Consider the following 16,866-nt stretch of genomic DNA (forward strand, 5'->3'; position numbering starts at 1 on the left):
AAAATTTTCTTTTCCTTTAGTGAAATTGTAAATGATTTTGGCTTGATCCTCAATTTTTTTCGTAAGATCATAAATTTCTGAATTTTGTATACTTTTGCCCTTTTCTTGATTTTGAGATATTTTGTTGATTTTGTTCTCTAACTCAGAGATATATAGATCTTTTTCATTTTCCATAGAAGATTGAGATCTCAAGTCTTCTATTTCCTTCATCAATTTTTCATTTTTACTCTCTAATTTCTTGATTTTTAAGTCTTTTTCTTTTTCAACAAGATTTTTAGATTCTAACTCTTTTATCACAGCTTCATTCTTATTTTCTATTTTCTTAATTTTTGAATCTTTTTCTCTTTCCACAAGTTTAAGGGATTCTAACTCTTTCATCACTCCTTCATTCTTGTTTTTCAATGATGTGTATTGTTTAGTTACTTTGACTAACATCTTATGCACTTTGAGTAAATCATTTTGTAACTCTTTATAAGATGGCGTACACTCATCATTGGATTCATTTGTCAAATCATCATAAGAACTATTAAAGGATTTGGATGAGGAGCTTTCCATATAACAAGCAATCTCTTGGTCACTTGATTTATTATCGAAACTACTTGTACTCACGTTGTCCCAAGTAGTGGCTTTCATTACCTTTTTCTTTTTTTTTTCTTAGAATCTTTCTTAAGTAATGGACATTTCAGTTTTATGTGTCCATCCTTCGTGAAATTATAACATGTGGGGATTTTATTCTTTGATTTCTTTGTTTTGGTTTCTTCTTCATCTGATTCCGAGTTTTGGATTCTTCTTTTGAATTTGTTCTTTCTTCTAAGAATTTTTGCTAGCTTCTTGGATATATAGGCTAATTCATTTTCATCCATCTCTTCTTCACTATGACTAGAGTTTTCTTTTGATGTTTTAAAAGCAACATATTCTTGGGCTTTAGATTTTCCACTCCTTTCATTCATTGCCATTTCATATGTGAGGAGAGAACCTATAATTTCATCTAAGGAGGTATTTTTCAAATTTCTTCCTTTGGTTATTGCAGTGGCTTTTGGTTCCCATATAGGTGGCAGCCCTCTAAGTATTTTTTGGATCATTTAATAGGTGGTGTATGTTTCTCCTAAGGTATTGAGGGAGTTAATTATGTGGGTGAACCTAGTGTACATACTAGTGATGAATTGTTTTGGGTTCATCCTAAAAGCTTCATACTTGTTAGTGAGCATATCGATTCAATTGTCCCTTACATCAATAGTACCTTCATAGGTTACTTCTAATTTATCCCAAATTTCTTTGGTTGATTTACATGCCATGAACCTATTAAATTCATTTATGTCTAGAGCACAATGTAAAACATTCATAGCACTAGAATTTATTTGTAACATCTTATGGTCTTGGTCGGTCCATTCTTTTTCTTCTTTGGGTATTTCCTTACCATCTACAAGTTTAGTGGGGATAAGGTCACCATGTGTGACAACCTTCCAAGCTTTCCAATCCATGGTTTGTAGATAGATTCTCATGTGTTGTTTCCAAAATGTGCAGTTTAAACCACAAAAGATAGGAGACCTAGTTGAGGATTGTCCCTCTCCAAAGGGAGCTATGCCTAAGTGTGTCATCTAGATCTTTATATAACTACTTGTTCGGATTTGTTATTACCCCGCCCTTATACCAATTGAAAACGAAGGTGTAATCCCAAGAGGGGGGGGGGGTGAATTGGGTTATTATAATTTTCTTTTAAATCTTTTTGAGATTCTCAACCTCTTGTTAATTTAACAATTACACAACTAGTCCTTAGTTTTTTATTCAATCCACAACTACAACACAACTTAAGTAAATCAAAACTTAACGTTCACCTAAACAATCAATCAAAGTTTTCAACCCACAAAATTCAATATTCAGCACTTTACCGATTCTCAGATTTTGTAGCCCCATGTATATGAAATTGATTTGAGCCCTGTGGTTAATGCAAGCCCTGTGGATAATTGATTTCTCAATATGAAGTGCAAAACTCTTTCCAAGAATTTAGACTTTAAACAAACTCTTAGTTAATAAATCTTGGGTGTTGAATCAACCAACGTACTCCTTTACAATTTCCTCAACTTATTGATCAAACAATGTACTCCCTTTTGGTTTTCGTAATCCCAAAAACAAATTAAGTTTAAGTTTATTTAATATCTAATCCACGTAGTGTATATGATTAAGGAATTTAAAATATCCACGCAGTTTATATATGTTGAAAGTAAAGAGAGTAAGGGAAAGAAAGTGACACCAGGTTTTTACGAGGTTCGGCTTATCCCCAGCCTACGTCCTCGCCTTTGAAAAATCACCAAAGGATTCCATTAAACTAGTTCCTTTTTGGGTGGAACAATACTGTTACACACTCCTTCAATTGGTTACAGCCCGCCTCTCCAAGTGATACCCCTCACTCAGCCACTCCCTCAATAGGCTAGAGCTGCACCTCTCCAAGCGATACCCCAACGCTCGGTCAATGATCCGAACACCTCCAATCGTCTAAGAACTATAAAAAATATGAAGTAAACACTTCATACAAGAACACTCTCAAAATAGAGTAGATTAGTACAAATTCAGCACTATGTACTTCAAGGATTTAAATATCAATATGAAATAGAATTGAAGCTCAAGTGTAGAGATCACCAAGGGTTCTTTTTTGATTGAAAAAACTCAGTATTAGAACTGTAGGTTGTTAATTCAGCAAAAATTCAGAAGATATCTCCCAGAAAGAGTATGAGCAATAAAGAACTTTGAGAGATATTGAGAGTTTGAATACAATAATGCTGTGTGATTGCCTTAGTTATTAATTTCTTGGGGTTAAGGGATTATTTATAGACTTTTTGGGATTAGTTTGCTTATTCCCCAAGTTACTTGGAGCGTCCACCAAGTTTTTATAATGTTCACATTTGAAAAACTAATTTTCAAAATTTTCCCGTTGAAGTTTAAAATTCAAATTCCCATGGATTTAGTCGGATGGATAGGTGACTGGGTAGTTTATTTCATAGTGTCAGCCGGCTGATAGCATTCTATCTATCAAAAAATTAATTCTAATAAATTGTTAGTCGGCTGACTCAACCACGTTCAAAATGGTTAGTTGACTTGGCTTGTCAGTTGGTTGACTGATCTAAGTTCAAACTGATAGTCGGCTGAGCAGGTTTATTCATTCTTGGTGTTTATCAGTCGACTAACCAATCTTAGTGTGTTCTGGTTAGTCGATCAATTTCATTTTCTGAAAAACTTTCATTTTTTATTTTTAAACCCTTTTATTATATGAAAGACTTAAATGTGACTTGTCGAAAGCATTTTATAGGGTTTAAAAAAACTGGTCTCTAAGTCCCTATTCAACCCTAAAAGAGCTTCAAAAATATTTCAAAAGATATTTAAAATATGAAGCACTTACATAAAGACTTCTAGGACTTTGAACATTCTTGGTGCTTGAGTCTTCATGCTTATCTTTTCTTTGAGCTCTCTTGTTTTGCATTCTTTTGCCTCTCTTACTTTTCTTCAAGCTTTAATATAATTTTAAGCATTCTCTCATATACTTCAAGTTTTAAAATATCATCTTGAAATCTATGCTTTAAGCTTCATATGATCATCCTTCTTTGAAGTATAAGCTTGCAATGGATCCTTGACCTTGCATTTATATGCTTGATTGTCGTGAGTCCTGAAATATCATTACTCAACCAAATAAGTTAAGTTTCACTTGTTTGTTAGCATCAAAATAGGATGTTAAGCCTTGTAAGGCCAACAATCTCCCCCTTTTTGATAATGACAAACAAGGAGCAAAAATTTGAGTAAGCCTTAAAAAGATTCCCCCTAATGTCAAGTCGACCGTACCGCCCTGGGCACAATATTACGTATACCCTAGTCGACTGGTACATTAAGAATAGTCGACTGGCCTTTTCTGTTATCCGGTTCCTCCTCAGCCGATCGGACCATCAACCGTGCCTTTTTGTTTGCGCCCCAGTCGACTGGACCTACTTCTCCAGCCGATCGGCTTATAGAAAATGGTCCGTCAAGCTCAAAAACTTAAAGGCAAAGTAAAGTTATTGAAAATTTAGAGCCTTGGAAAAATTTTTGAAGTATAAATGATGAAAATTGAGAGCATAAAAAATTTATTGATTTGACTACATTATTGAGGGGTAAGAATTTAGGTATACTCCCAAGAGGGGGGGGGGGGTTGAATTGGGTTTTTAAAATTTCTTTATAACTTTGTTTCAAAAATTCATTAGTTTAAGTATTAACCCAACAAATTGAGTTTTAGCAATCACACAAACATAATAATATTGATCAACAATCCTTACAAGTTCAGTCAACAATCCTTTGAATAATCCAAATTCAATCTTTTTCGAATGAATGATGTTAAGGATCGGTTTGATAAAAAATCTCACAACTTTAATATTTAGAATCAGAATTTTCTTCAACAATAAATAGTGACAATTTCAAAAGGTTGATTTTATAAAGCCTTCAACTTTATTTCAATGAAATAATTAATTTAACAAAATCAACTTCAAGTGTGATATTCAAAAATCAGTATTCAAATTTACTTTAAACTTGTCAAGCCAACCAATGATAACCAATATGTTCCTTAATTTCAAGTATGAACCAAAATCACTTTTCAGCTACTTCCAATATGCATCAAGTTCTCAATAAACATACATGCATATTATAACCTTGCAATAATGTATAAAGATTAGGGAAGGAGAGCTGAAGACTAGATTGTTTACAAGGTTTGGCTAGAAGCCTATGTCCTTGCCCCAAACAATACATTGTGGGGATTTTTCTTTCCAAATTCATCACCAGGTGAAGTTACAACCTCTCTCCTACAAAGGTAGAGATCGCCTCTTTAACGAGAATCCCCTCTCGCTAGGCAACGATCCAACAATCTTGAATCATCAAGGAAACAAGAAACGAAAACAATCTTTGTTTGTACTGTTGACTCTATGAGTTCAATCCTGTTTTGATAATTACAAATCACTTAGTGTTTTACATGTGTATTGAGATTTTAAATAGGATTATTACTTAGCACACATGGATGGTAAAGATGCTATGGAGGACATGAGGAACTTAAGGCGTATACGACTTGGCTCATTCCATGGAAGTAGAAGAGCAAAAGGATAGAGATGATTTAACTTTTCAATTGCATTTTGTACTTAGTCTTATTTGTATTTACATGTCTCGTCGATGAGCAAATACCAAGACCCAAATTTTCTCAGACATGCCACTCGTCGACTGATCGCCTAGTCTCGTCGATGAGTCTGTCAGGCAGACTTGACGCTCCAGCGCTCAATGGGTAGATTTTTTTAATTAAAATATCTTTTATTGATCCAATAGTTAAAAAACGACCATATGCCAAAAATTTCTATAAAGATCAAACCCTAAAACTTACTTTACACCTTTTGCCAACATTCTATCAGATTTAGACACTTTTGGGCATTCTCTCAGTTTTCAAAGGGCATTCACTCACATTTCTTGCAAGCATCTTTGGTATTGAGGTTTGATAAAGAAATTATTTTCTTTGGACATTCAATTTTCATCTTCAAAGTTTTTCTTCTTTCATACTCTTATATTTAATATCTTATTGAGAGCAAAAACCCTAGTTTTCCATAAATCATTTGCTTGGAAAATATTTTGGGAAAAAGTTTATACTAGGGCTTGAATCTTTGAAGCATTCACTTTCATATTTTTATTCAAAGATTATATTTTTGCAAAAGTTATTTAAGAGCAAACCCTAGGATCCCCAACACATATTATTTAAAAAATCATTTTTTGGTAATATATTGCATTAGGTTTAGATCTTTGAAGAAACTCATCATACATATTTTTATACAAAGATCATATATTCTTTTATTACAAAAATCATATTGAGATAAACACATTTACTCCATTGAGCTTCAAGTTATATCTTGTGAGAGTGTTTAAGTTTCATTGTACTTATTAGCTTATTGGGAAGCATCTAAGTGTATTCAAAATTATCTTTTGTCACTTGTATTGATGGTTCGGATTGTGAACTGGGAGGAGGAAGTTACGCCTTTTGTAAGAAACAGAGTCTAAGGAGGTAGCTAAGCCTCTTGTAAGCAACATATAGTAACAGGAAGCTCCATTCCAGGTTAATGAGCGGTATAGTGGAATCCTTTGGTATTTTTTCCAAGGCAAGGACATTGGCTAGGTTGGCCGAACCTTGTAAAATTTGGAGTTTGCATTTCTCTTTCCCTTATCTCATTTTATTTCCGCTTGCGTATGATTATTTATTTCACATTTGCCTATTGTGTATATCCTAAATGTATATTGCACTTGTGATTGATTGATTAGTTGTGGAATACATAGCTTGAATTTATTAGGTTGTGTAATATTGAAATATGTGTATCTCCAAAATACCCAATTCACCCCTCTTGGGTTTAAACCTAAATTCACATTTGGTATTAGATTCTCGTTGCATTTAACTTAACCGTTTTTGTAAAAGATCACGATGGCTTATATCGGTGTAACCCAATTTGGTGAGAGACACTCATCCACACATCCACTCATTTTTTGTGGTGTTAATTACACCTACTGGAAACAAAGAATGCGCATTTTTCTTCAAAATGCTGATAGGAAAGTATGGAGAATTATCTCCAAAGTTGATTATGTTCCTATGAAAATTGTTGAAAAAGAAAATGTACCTAATATTGAAGATGAAAATACAGATGATGATTGGAAAGCAGTTCAAGTAAACGCTGCTACCATAAATCTTTTATACTGTGCATTAGATGTAAATGAATTCAATAGAGTCATGGATTGTAAAAATGCTAAGGAAATATGGGAAAAATTAGAAGTCACATATGAGGGCACTAAGGATGTAAAAGACAATAGGATAGATATGCTTACCAGTGAATACAAAGCATTTAAAATGACTACAAATGAATCAATTCAATCTATGTACACCAAATTCACCCACATCACAAACTCTTTGCATGCTCTTTGTAAGACTTTCCCTACATATGAAATGATCAAGAAAATTCTTAGGGGTCTAGTGCCAGCCTGGGAGGCAAAAGCTACTGCCATAGCCAAAGGTAGGAACTTAAAGGCGATGATAGTGGATGAGTTGATCGGGTCACTCATCACATACGAATTGGCGATAAATGAAAGGATGAGTGAGTAGAACAAAGAAAAGAAAGTAACAACCCTTAAAGCATCTTCCAGCAGCTCCAGTGAAGAGAGTGATTTGGAATCGGAAGACGATATGGCTCTTCTAACTAAAAAGTTCGGCAACTTCCTAAAAAAGGAAAAGAAGTATATTAGAAAATTCCCGGACTTTAAAATAGAAAAAGGAGAGTCAAGCAAAAGGAAACAAAAGGATGATCCTTTGACAAGCTACAATTGTAGAGAAGTTAGGCACATCAAGCCAGATTGTCCTTAACTAAAGAAAGTGTCCCAAAAGAAAAAGAAAGCACTAAAAGTTGGATGGGACACACACAATACCAGTAGCTTAAACACTGAATCAAGTGATGATCAGGTTGCTAATCTTTGCCTAATGGAACACGAAGATCATGAAGTACAATCATCTTGCTCCCCCTCATCATATTGTTCTAGTGATTATGATAATGATAACATCATGCTTTCATATAATGAATTACAACAAGAATATTTGTATACTCTTAAAATGCTTGAAAAAATGACTAAGAGAAATTTTGATTTGAAAAATAAATTAAAGGAATTTTCAAATCTTTTGGAAAACAAAATGAGTCTCATGCTTCTTTGATAAAAGAAAAGGATTTGAAAATTGTGGAGTTAGAAAGAAATTTGGAAAACAAATCTAAGATTATTTATAAATTCACAGAGGGCCAAAATAATTTTGAAAAACTCCTTGAGGCACAAAAAAATTCTCTTGACAAGGAAGGTCTTGGTTTTAATGGAAAGGAAAACCTAAAACAGAAGAATCTTTACATGGGCTAATTTGTGAGAGAATCAAAATCCAATGTTTCATCTAAAGACTCCTATAGGTATATTACATGTTTTAAATGTAAGAAGTTAGGTCACATAAAATTTGATTGTCCTTTTAAGAACAACGATATGAAAATAAAGAAGGTCTGAAAAGTCAAGGGAGAGTCGAGCACTAACCACTATAGACCCATGAAAAGTTGGGTACCAAAATTAGTTACTTAAATGTCCATTGCAGATGTGCTTGAGACTGTCCTCTTCAAAGGACAAATGGTACATGGATAGTGGCTGCTCGCGACACATGACAGGAGATAAAGCAAAGTTTGCATCCATCACACAAAAGGATGGAGGATTCATCACCTTCTATGATAACGCAAAAGGCAAAATCATAGGAGTAGGTAAGGTTGGTAAGGATTCTTCTCTCATTATAGATAATGTTTTACTGGTTGATGGATTGAAGCATAATCTGTTAAGTATAAGCCAACTATGTGATAAAGGATATAGGGCATCTTTTGAGCATGATAAATGCATAGTAGAAAACATTTCCAAGAATAAAATCTTGTTTACTGCTAAATGTAATGAAAAAATGTATACTACTAGTTTTAACAATTTAGCCTCTCAACATGTGAAATGCTTTTCTGTTGTAAATGAGGCTAGTTCGCTTTGGCATAGGAGATTAGGACATGCTAACATGAATTTATTGTCTAAACTAGTTAAGGAAGAATTAGTTAAGGGTTTACCTAAGACACAATTCGTGAAAGATAAAATATGTGATGCATGTAAACTAGGAAAACAAACTAGATCTAGCTTGAAGAAGAAGAAAGTTATATCCACCACTAGACCACTTCAAATGCTGCACTTAGATCTATTTGGTCCTAATCAAATTCAAAATCTAGGAGGTATGTTATATGCTTTGTCATTATTGATGATTATTCTAGATTCACATGGGTATTATTTTTGGCTCACAAAAATGAAGCTTGTGAAAATTTTTTAAACTTTGCAAGAAAATTCAAAATAAAAAAGGTTATACAATCACAAATATCCGGACTGATAAAGGTAGTGAGTTTAAAAATCAGGATATGGAAAACTATTATAACACTCATGGCATATCCCATAATTTCTCTACACCTAGAACACCACAACAAAATGGGGTAGTTGAGAGAAAGAAAAAATCTCTATAGGAAATGAGTAGAACAATGCTGAATGAACATAAGTTACCTAAATACTTCTAGGCTGAAGCAATGAGCACTACTTGCTATGTATTGAATAGAGTTTTGATTAGGCCCACTCTTAATAAAACTTCTTATGAATTGTGGAATGGCCATAAACTTAATATTTCCTATTTTCATGTATTTGGTTGTAAATGTTTTGTTCTTAGAGATAATGAACATCTAGGAAAATTTGATGCCAAATCCATTGAAGATATTTTTATAGGCTATGCCTTAAACAGTAAAGCATATAGGGTGCATAACAAAAGAACGTTGACCGTTGTAGAATCCATCCATGTAGTGTTTGATGAGTCCAATCCCTTCTCTAAAAGAACTGATGACGATGATCTTGCGATAATAAAGGAATTAGAAAATTTATCCATTGAAAACAATGTAGATAAGAGCACTAAAATTAAAGAAATACCTACTGAGGATAAACAAGTTCAGAGTGAGGTATTTGAACTACCTAGGGAATGGAAATTTGTAAGGAATCACCCCATTGATCAAATTATAGGTGAACCATCATGCGGAGTAGCTACCTAAATATCACTTATAAATATGGTTAGCCACTTTGCATTTTATCACAAGTGGATCCTAAAAATGTAAATGAGGCCATTGAAGATGAATCTTGGATGTTATCTATGCAGGAAGAATTAAACCAATTTGAGAGGAATAAACTATGGACCTTGGTTCTTAGACCTGATGATCATACTATTATTGGAACTAAATGGGTTTATAAGAACAAGAAAGATGAAAATGGAATAGTAGTAAAAAACAAAGTCAGACTAGTAGCTCAAGGGTATAACCAGGAGGAAGGTATTGATTTTGAGAAAACCTATGCACCTGTAGCTAGAATGGAAGCTATTTGAATGTTATTAGCATATTCCACTTTTAAGAACTTCAAATTATATTAAATGGATGTTAAAAGTAAATTTCTAAATGGATATATAAATAAGGAAGTATATGTTGAACAACCTCTAGGATTTGAAAAACACAAATTCCCAAATCATGTTTATAGACTGACTAAAGCCTTATATGGAAGGTTTAGTGGTTTTCTGCTGGATAATGGATTTACCAGAGGGAAGATAGACACCACACTATTTATAAAATCTAAAAATGATAACGTGCTCCTAGTACAAGTATACGTAGATGACATCATTTTTGGAGCAACAAACGAAGAGTTGTGTAATGAGTTTGCCAGTTGCATGCAAAATGAATTTGAAATGAGCATAATGGGTGAACTTAATTTCTTCCTAGGACTTCTAATAAAATAGGCCAAACATGGAATTTTTATAAACCAATAAAAATATATAGACTTGCTCAAGAAGTTCAATATGAAAGATAGTAAAATCTTAGGAACACTTATAAGTTCTTCCACAAAATTAGATAAAAATGAGTAAGGTATACTAGTAGATGTTAAGCTCTACCATGGCATGATTGGAAGCCTATTATATCAGATTTCTAGCAGGCTAGATATTATGTTTAGTGTATGTTTGTGTGCAAGATTTCAGGTTGCACCTAAAGAGTCACATCTATTAGCAGTTAAAAGAATACTTAGATATCTTGTTGGGACTATTAAATTAGGATTATTGTTGACCTTATAGGTCATTCCTTGTTTTGATAATGAAAAATACTGTGGTATTTAATGTTTTATGAGTCTGGGTGCGGGATCAATTGGAGGGCTCGTTTTGGTGCACATGGACTTGAAGAAGACAAAGACCTAGACCTATTATTTTCTGTAATTTAATTAATTTTTATTCGGGTCTGTAATAATTTAAGTTCAATGGTCTATAATAATTAATGCCTTACCTGCATGGTAGGATAAATAAGCTCAAAAGGCTTTAGATTGACCTTAAGACACAACTCTGGATGAAAAAGTTCCCAATTGACTTAGAACTGATTATCATGTGATTAGGGACATTGCATAAGAAGAATTGGACCGAAATTCCCAAAGTTGGCATTTTCAGTCAATCAAACTCTAATACACAAAGAACCTTGGTCGACTGAACTTCCCTAGGATTAATAGTTTGACCCTTCGGTCTACCGACCATAGAATGTCTTGCAACGCCCTGGTTGACCGAAGTAACACGTGGGGAGGTCCTAACTTTTTGGTCGACCGAACTTATAGAAGGAAATTAACCTGGTCAACTAAACACCCAAGTTCGGTATACCGAACTCAGTTTGGTCGATCGAACCTTGGAACTTTGGAAATCGCCTCAAGATTGGTTGACCATCTTCTCAGTTCAAAATTGTCTTAGTCAACCAAACTAAGCACCCTGGTCGACTAAACCATGAAATTGGTTGACCGACCCTCTCGGGTTGCTCGAATTTTACCGAGGTTAAAACACTGTTATTTTTTATTAACCTTATTTAAACTTTTCCAAAAATACCAGATAGGTCCCAAACGATTATAATTTTAGGGGTGTCTATATATACCCCCTCATTGTATGGATTAGGCAAGAATTAGCAAAAAACTCTCTGAAATTCAAAAATCCCTACTCTCATATTCAAAATCCCTACATTCATTCGTACTCATTCTTATTGCTAAAATCATCTAGTAAGAGTGTTTTTGAAACTTTCTCACCAAGCTTACACTCTCATTTGTTTTTGTATTGGGATATTTTTATTTGAGAGTAAGCTTTAAGTTTTTCTAGGAGACTTTGTTAATAAGTCTTCCATAGGAAAACTTCTAAGAGCTCGTGAGTTCTCCATCTTCATTGCAATACTCAAGAGTTCGTATTGCATTTTTTTTTTTTTGTGAAATAATATTTTACAAACCAATTTTCAAATATCTCTTGTGGTTTATTTTGAGAAAAATATTTTTTGAAGACATTTGAAGTGTGCTTAAGATCTTTGTTGCTGCACTGTGATTGATACTATTATCTTGACACAAAGATCCTATCACATACACACTCTCATGTACTGATTGCCATTCTTGCATTCATCTTTGAGAGTAGATATTAAGATTACACTGAGCTTATAATATCTTATCATTCGGTAGTGTGTTGATTATATTGGTACATATCTGCTTGATTGAAAAGCAAAATCACTGTACCCTATTTGTATTGAAATACTGTTGTTTTCTAGGCGTGGCCTAAAGGGGCGGTAATCCAGCCCAGAAGGATTGGTTGTGTAGGTTGAGGTCAGCCCTGTGCTAATTAACCTGGTTGTATTTAGGTGCCGCTCCGCCCGTTAAGTGAGCCTATAGTGTAATCCTTGTGCTTGTGACCCAAGGCGGGGACGTAAGCAGTTTGCCGAACCTCGATAACATTTCTGGTGTTATCTCTATTTCTTGCTTTATTGTGTATGATTAATTAATTCACTTGTGTAGTTTAATTTTAGCTGAATATATATTGATTTATTTTATACGCACTAGATTGACCTTAGGTTTGTGTAATACTGATGCTAGTGGATTGACCTAGGGGATTAATTTTTAAAATACCAATTCACCCCCCTCTTAGGATTACAGTAAAGCTAACAATTGGTATTAGAGCCTAGTAGCTTAGACTTAATAGTTATTTTTCAAAAGATCTAGATGGCTCATATTATTGTAACCCCTTTCCTCGAGGGATCCTCTTCCACTTACCCTTCGATTTTCAGTGGTGTCAATTACACCTTTTGGAAACAGAGGATGTGCATCTATCTTCAAAATATTGACTGGAAGGTGTGAAGAGTTGTCTCTAAGTGAAATTATGTTCCTATGAAAACTAAAGGTGAGACTAGAGTTCCTAAAACTGAGGAAGAATATGCTGATGATGACATAAAAGCTGTTAGTTTAAATGCTACTACCATGAATAATCTATATTGTGGTATTGATGTGAATGAATTTAATAGAGTTATGACATGTTCATCTGCTAAGGAGATATGAGATAAGTTAGAGGTCACATATGAGGGTATTAGAGATGTAAAAGTTAGTAGGATTGATATGTTGACTAGTGAGTATGAAACATTTAGGATAAACATTGGTGAGTCCATTCAGAGCAAGTACACTAGATTCACACACATCATTAATTAACTACATGCATTAGGTAAGACCTATCCGACATATGAGATGATTAGGAAAGTACTTAGGGGTTTGCCTCCTGTTTGGGAAGCAAAGGCTATGACCATATTTGAGGGTAGAGACCTTGAGGCTATGTCATTAGATGAATTGATAGGTTCACTTATCACCTATGAGTTAGCTTTTAATGAGAGATTGAATGAGCACAATAGGATGAAAAAAGTGATTGCATTAAAAATGTCTACTAATACTTCTAGTGAGTGCAGTGAACCTGAATATGAAGATGACATGACTATACTTACTAGAAAATTTAGCAGATTCTTCAAGAAGAATAGTAGACCATATAGAAAGTATAGAGAGTCTGCATCTAAGAAGGGAGAGTCTAATAAAAGAAAAGAAAAATCGAATGCTCCCACGTGCTATAATTGCAACAAGGTCGGGCATATCAAACTTGATTGCCCGTTGTTGAAAAAGGAATCTAGGAAAAAGAAGAAAGCCATGAAAGCAGGTACCACATGGGATAAACTAAGTAGCAGTGACTTAGATTCAGACTGCAGTGATTCAGAGGTTGCTAGCCTGTGCTTGATGGCATATGATGATGAGGTATTGTCTTCCTGCTCCTTATTTTCATAACTCTAATGATGATGATTGTGATTCTAATAGCATGCCTACTTATAAAGAATTCCAATATGAATATATTCGTGTGACAAAATTGCTAAATAAAATGACCAAGGAATCTGTGCCTGATGGCTCATGAAGACAACTAGAGGTGCTTGAGATCATCCTCGTTAAAGGATAAGTGGTATATGGATAGTGGATGCTCACGACATATGATAGGAGATAAAGCTAAATTCACATCTTTTACATCCAAAGATGGAGGATTCGTTACATTTGGGGATAACTCAAAAAGTAGAATTATTGGAGTAGGTAAGGTTGGTAAGGAACCTTCCCTTGTTATTAATAACATGTTACTAGTTGATTGTCTAAAACATAACCTATTGAGTATAATTCAATTGTGTGACAAAGGTTATAGAGTTTCATTTGAAAAGGACAAATGCACTATAGAACATAAAACTAAAAACAAAATATTGTTTACTACTGATTGTCATGAAAATGTCTACACCACTAGCTTTGATAATCTTGCTTCTTAACATGTAACTTGCTTTTCTGCTATAAATGAAGCTAGTTGACTTTGGCATAGGAGACTAGGACACGCAAATATGGAATTATTATCCAAACTAGTTAAAGGAGAATTAGTTAAGGGATTACCTATGACAAAATTTGCAAAAGATAAAATATGTGAAGCACGTCAATTGGGAAAACAAATAAAATCTACCTTTAAGAAGAAGATAACTTTAAGAAGAAGAAAGCTATCTCCACCACTAAACCACTTCAAATGTTGCACTGAGATCTATTTGGCCCTAATCTAACTCAAAGTCTAGGCGGTAAATTATATGCTTTCATCATTTTTGACAAGTATTCTAGATTCACATGGGTACTGTTTCTTACACATAAAGATGAAGCATGTGTGCATTTTATTAATTTGAGTATAAGAATTCAAAATGAAAAAGGCTATACAATCACACACATATGAAGTGATAGGGGGTAGAGAATTTCAAAACAAAGGTATGGAAGAATACGTTGACTCATTAGGAATTTCTCATAATTTTTCTACACCTAGGACACCTCAACAAAATGGGGCAGTTGAGCGAAAGAATAGATCTTTACAAGAAATGGCTAGAACCATGCTTAACGAACAAAAGCTAGCTAAGTACTTCTAGGCTGAGGCAGTGAACACCGCTTGCTATGTATTGAATAGAGTTCTAATTAGACCCACTCTAAATAAAAATCCCTATGAATTGTGGAATGGCCATAGACCAAACATTTCCTATTTTTATGTCTTTGGCTGCAATTTTTTTATTCTTAGATATAATGAACACCTTGGAAAATTTGACGCCAAAATCAGATGAAGGTATCTTTTTAGGATATATCTTAGATAGTAAAGCCTACCAAACATCTTCAGAGGATATTTGAATCACTCTAAAAATGAGCAGCTCAGAAGCTATCCCAAGTATAGGAGTTCTGTCATGTAATATTCAACCCAAAGGTTAGATCGTCTCCTCAGGGAATGCGGTTTAATCTCAAATTTTACGTATTTCCAATCGAAAATAAAAAGTTATTGAACACAGTTCGTGTTGACCTTATAGGTCACGCTCGATTTTGATTATGACAAATACTCATTGTATATAATGAGTGTTTGAGACTTCGTGCAGGAACCTAAAATTGTCAAAATCAAGATGCACATAGAGCAAATGAAGATTGAAGACCATATCTCATTGTGTTGTAATATATAATTCATTTATGTAATTGGTCTGTAATAGTAAGTTATGGTGTTTACTTGTAATAATCACACACCCCACGTGCATGGTCTAATAGGTAAGCTCAGAATGAATAATAACTAAAATTGGACCTAGAAAAATCCCTAGGACACTCATCCTTGCATTAGTATGTGATAGGCACATGAATAGGGTGAATGTGAAAAGAATCAGGACTGAAATGCATATTTTATGCACTTTCGGTTGACTGGCACATGTAGCTCATTCTGCCCTCAGTCGACCGAATCCGGTCCGGTCAATTAGTTGACCACAGTTAGATTGACTGAGCCATGACAGCTCATTTGACCTTGGTTGACCGAAACACCTTGAAGTCAATAGTTTGACTTCTTGATTGACCGAGACCTTTTTGAACTACATCAACCTGGTCGACCGAGTTCCCAAGTGTGGTATGGTTGACAGACCAGTTAGTTCATTTTCACCCTAGTCGACCGAACCGCTCTGTTTGGAAAAATCGCCTCTCCTGGTCGACCGACCTTGAAGTTCAAAATTGGCCCAGTTGACTGAGCCATATGAACTTCAGTCAACCGAAAGTCTTCTGGTCAATCGGGTCTCTCGGGTTGCCTTATTTTTTTACCATGGTTAAATAATTTTTAACAAGGTTAATTTTGCTAAAACATCATTAATCTTTTCTAATAATACTGGCCTTATCCCTAATGGTAAAAATTCTTGGGGTATCTATATATACCCCTTCATTTGGGAAAATTAGGCAGAGATTAGCCAATTTGATTAATAAATTCTCTGTCAAGCCAAATACTCTCTACTACTCATACTCTTACTCAAATCACTCAAACTTACCTTCTTCAAGTTCCTAAATCTTTTGTAAGTGTTAGTGTTAATTGGTTTGGTTTGCTCTCATAATTGTGTGTGATTGAATCAATTTTCAATGAAAGCCAAACCTAAGTATTCTTAGGGGTTTTCGCTAATAAGCCCATCCTAAGAAGACTTGCATCTAGCTTCTAAGTATTGCATTTGCATTGCAATATCTTAAGAAGCTTGCATTTGTTTTTGGGTTGCAAAAATGTTTTCAAAAGCATACTCAAATATCTTGTGTGATTTATATTGACATATTTGTGAAAATATATTTGTGTTTGTGATTGTGATCTTTGTTGCAATTTTTATTCACTTACATTTCATTTACTAAATATAAAGATTACATTTCTTTTGCAAACCAAGCATATACTCTATTTACAAGATTGATATATTCTGCTCTTTGGAATATTTGAAACTTGTGTGATATCCTTGTTTGAGCACCTTGATTGAGAATATCCTGAAATTCAAAGATTTCTTGTTGACACTCTCACGCACTCATTACATAGATAGCAAATATATTTGAGAGTTGAAATATTAG

Source organism: Malania oleifera, chromosome 3, assembly GCF_029873635.1.
Source record: "Malania oleifera isolate guangnan ecotype guangnan chromosome 3, ASM2987363v1, whole genome shotgun sequence".
In the NCBI taxonomy this organism is placed as follows: domain Eukaryota; kingdom Viridiplantae; phylum Streptophyta; class Magnoliopsida; order Santalales; family Ximeniaceae; genus Malania; species Malania oleifera.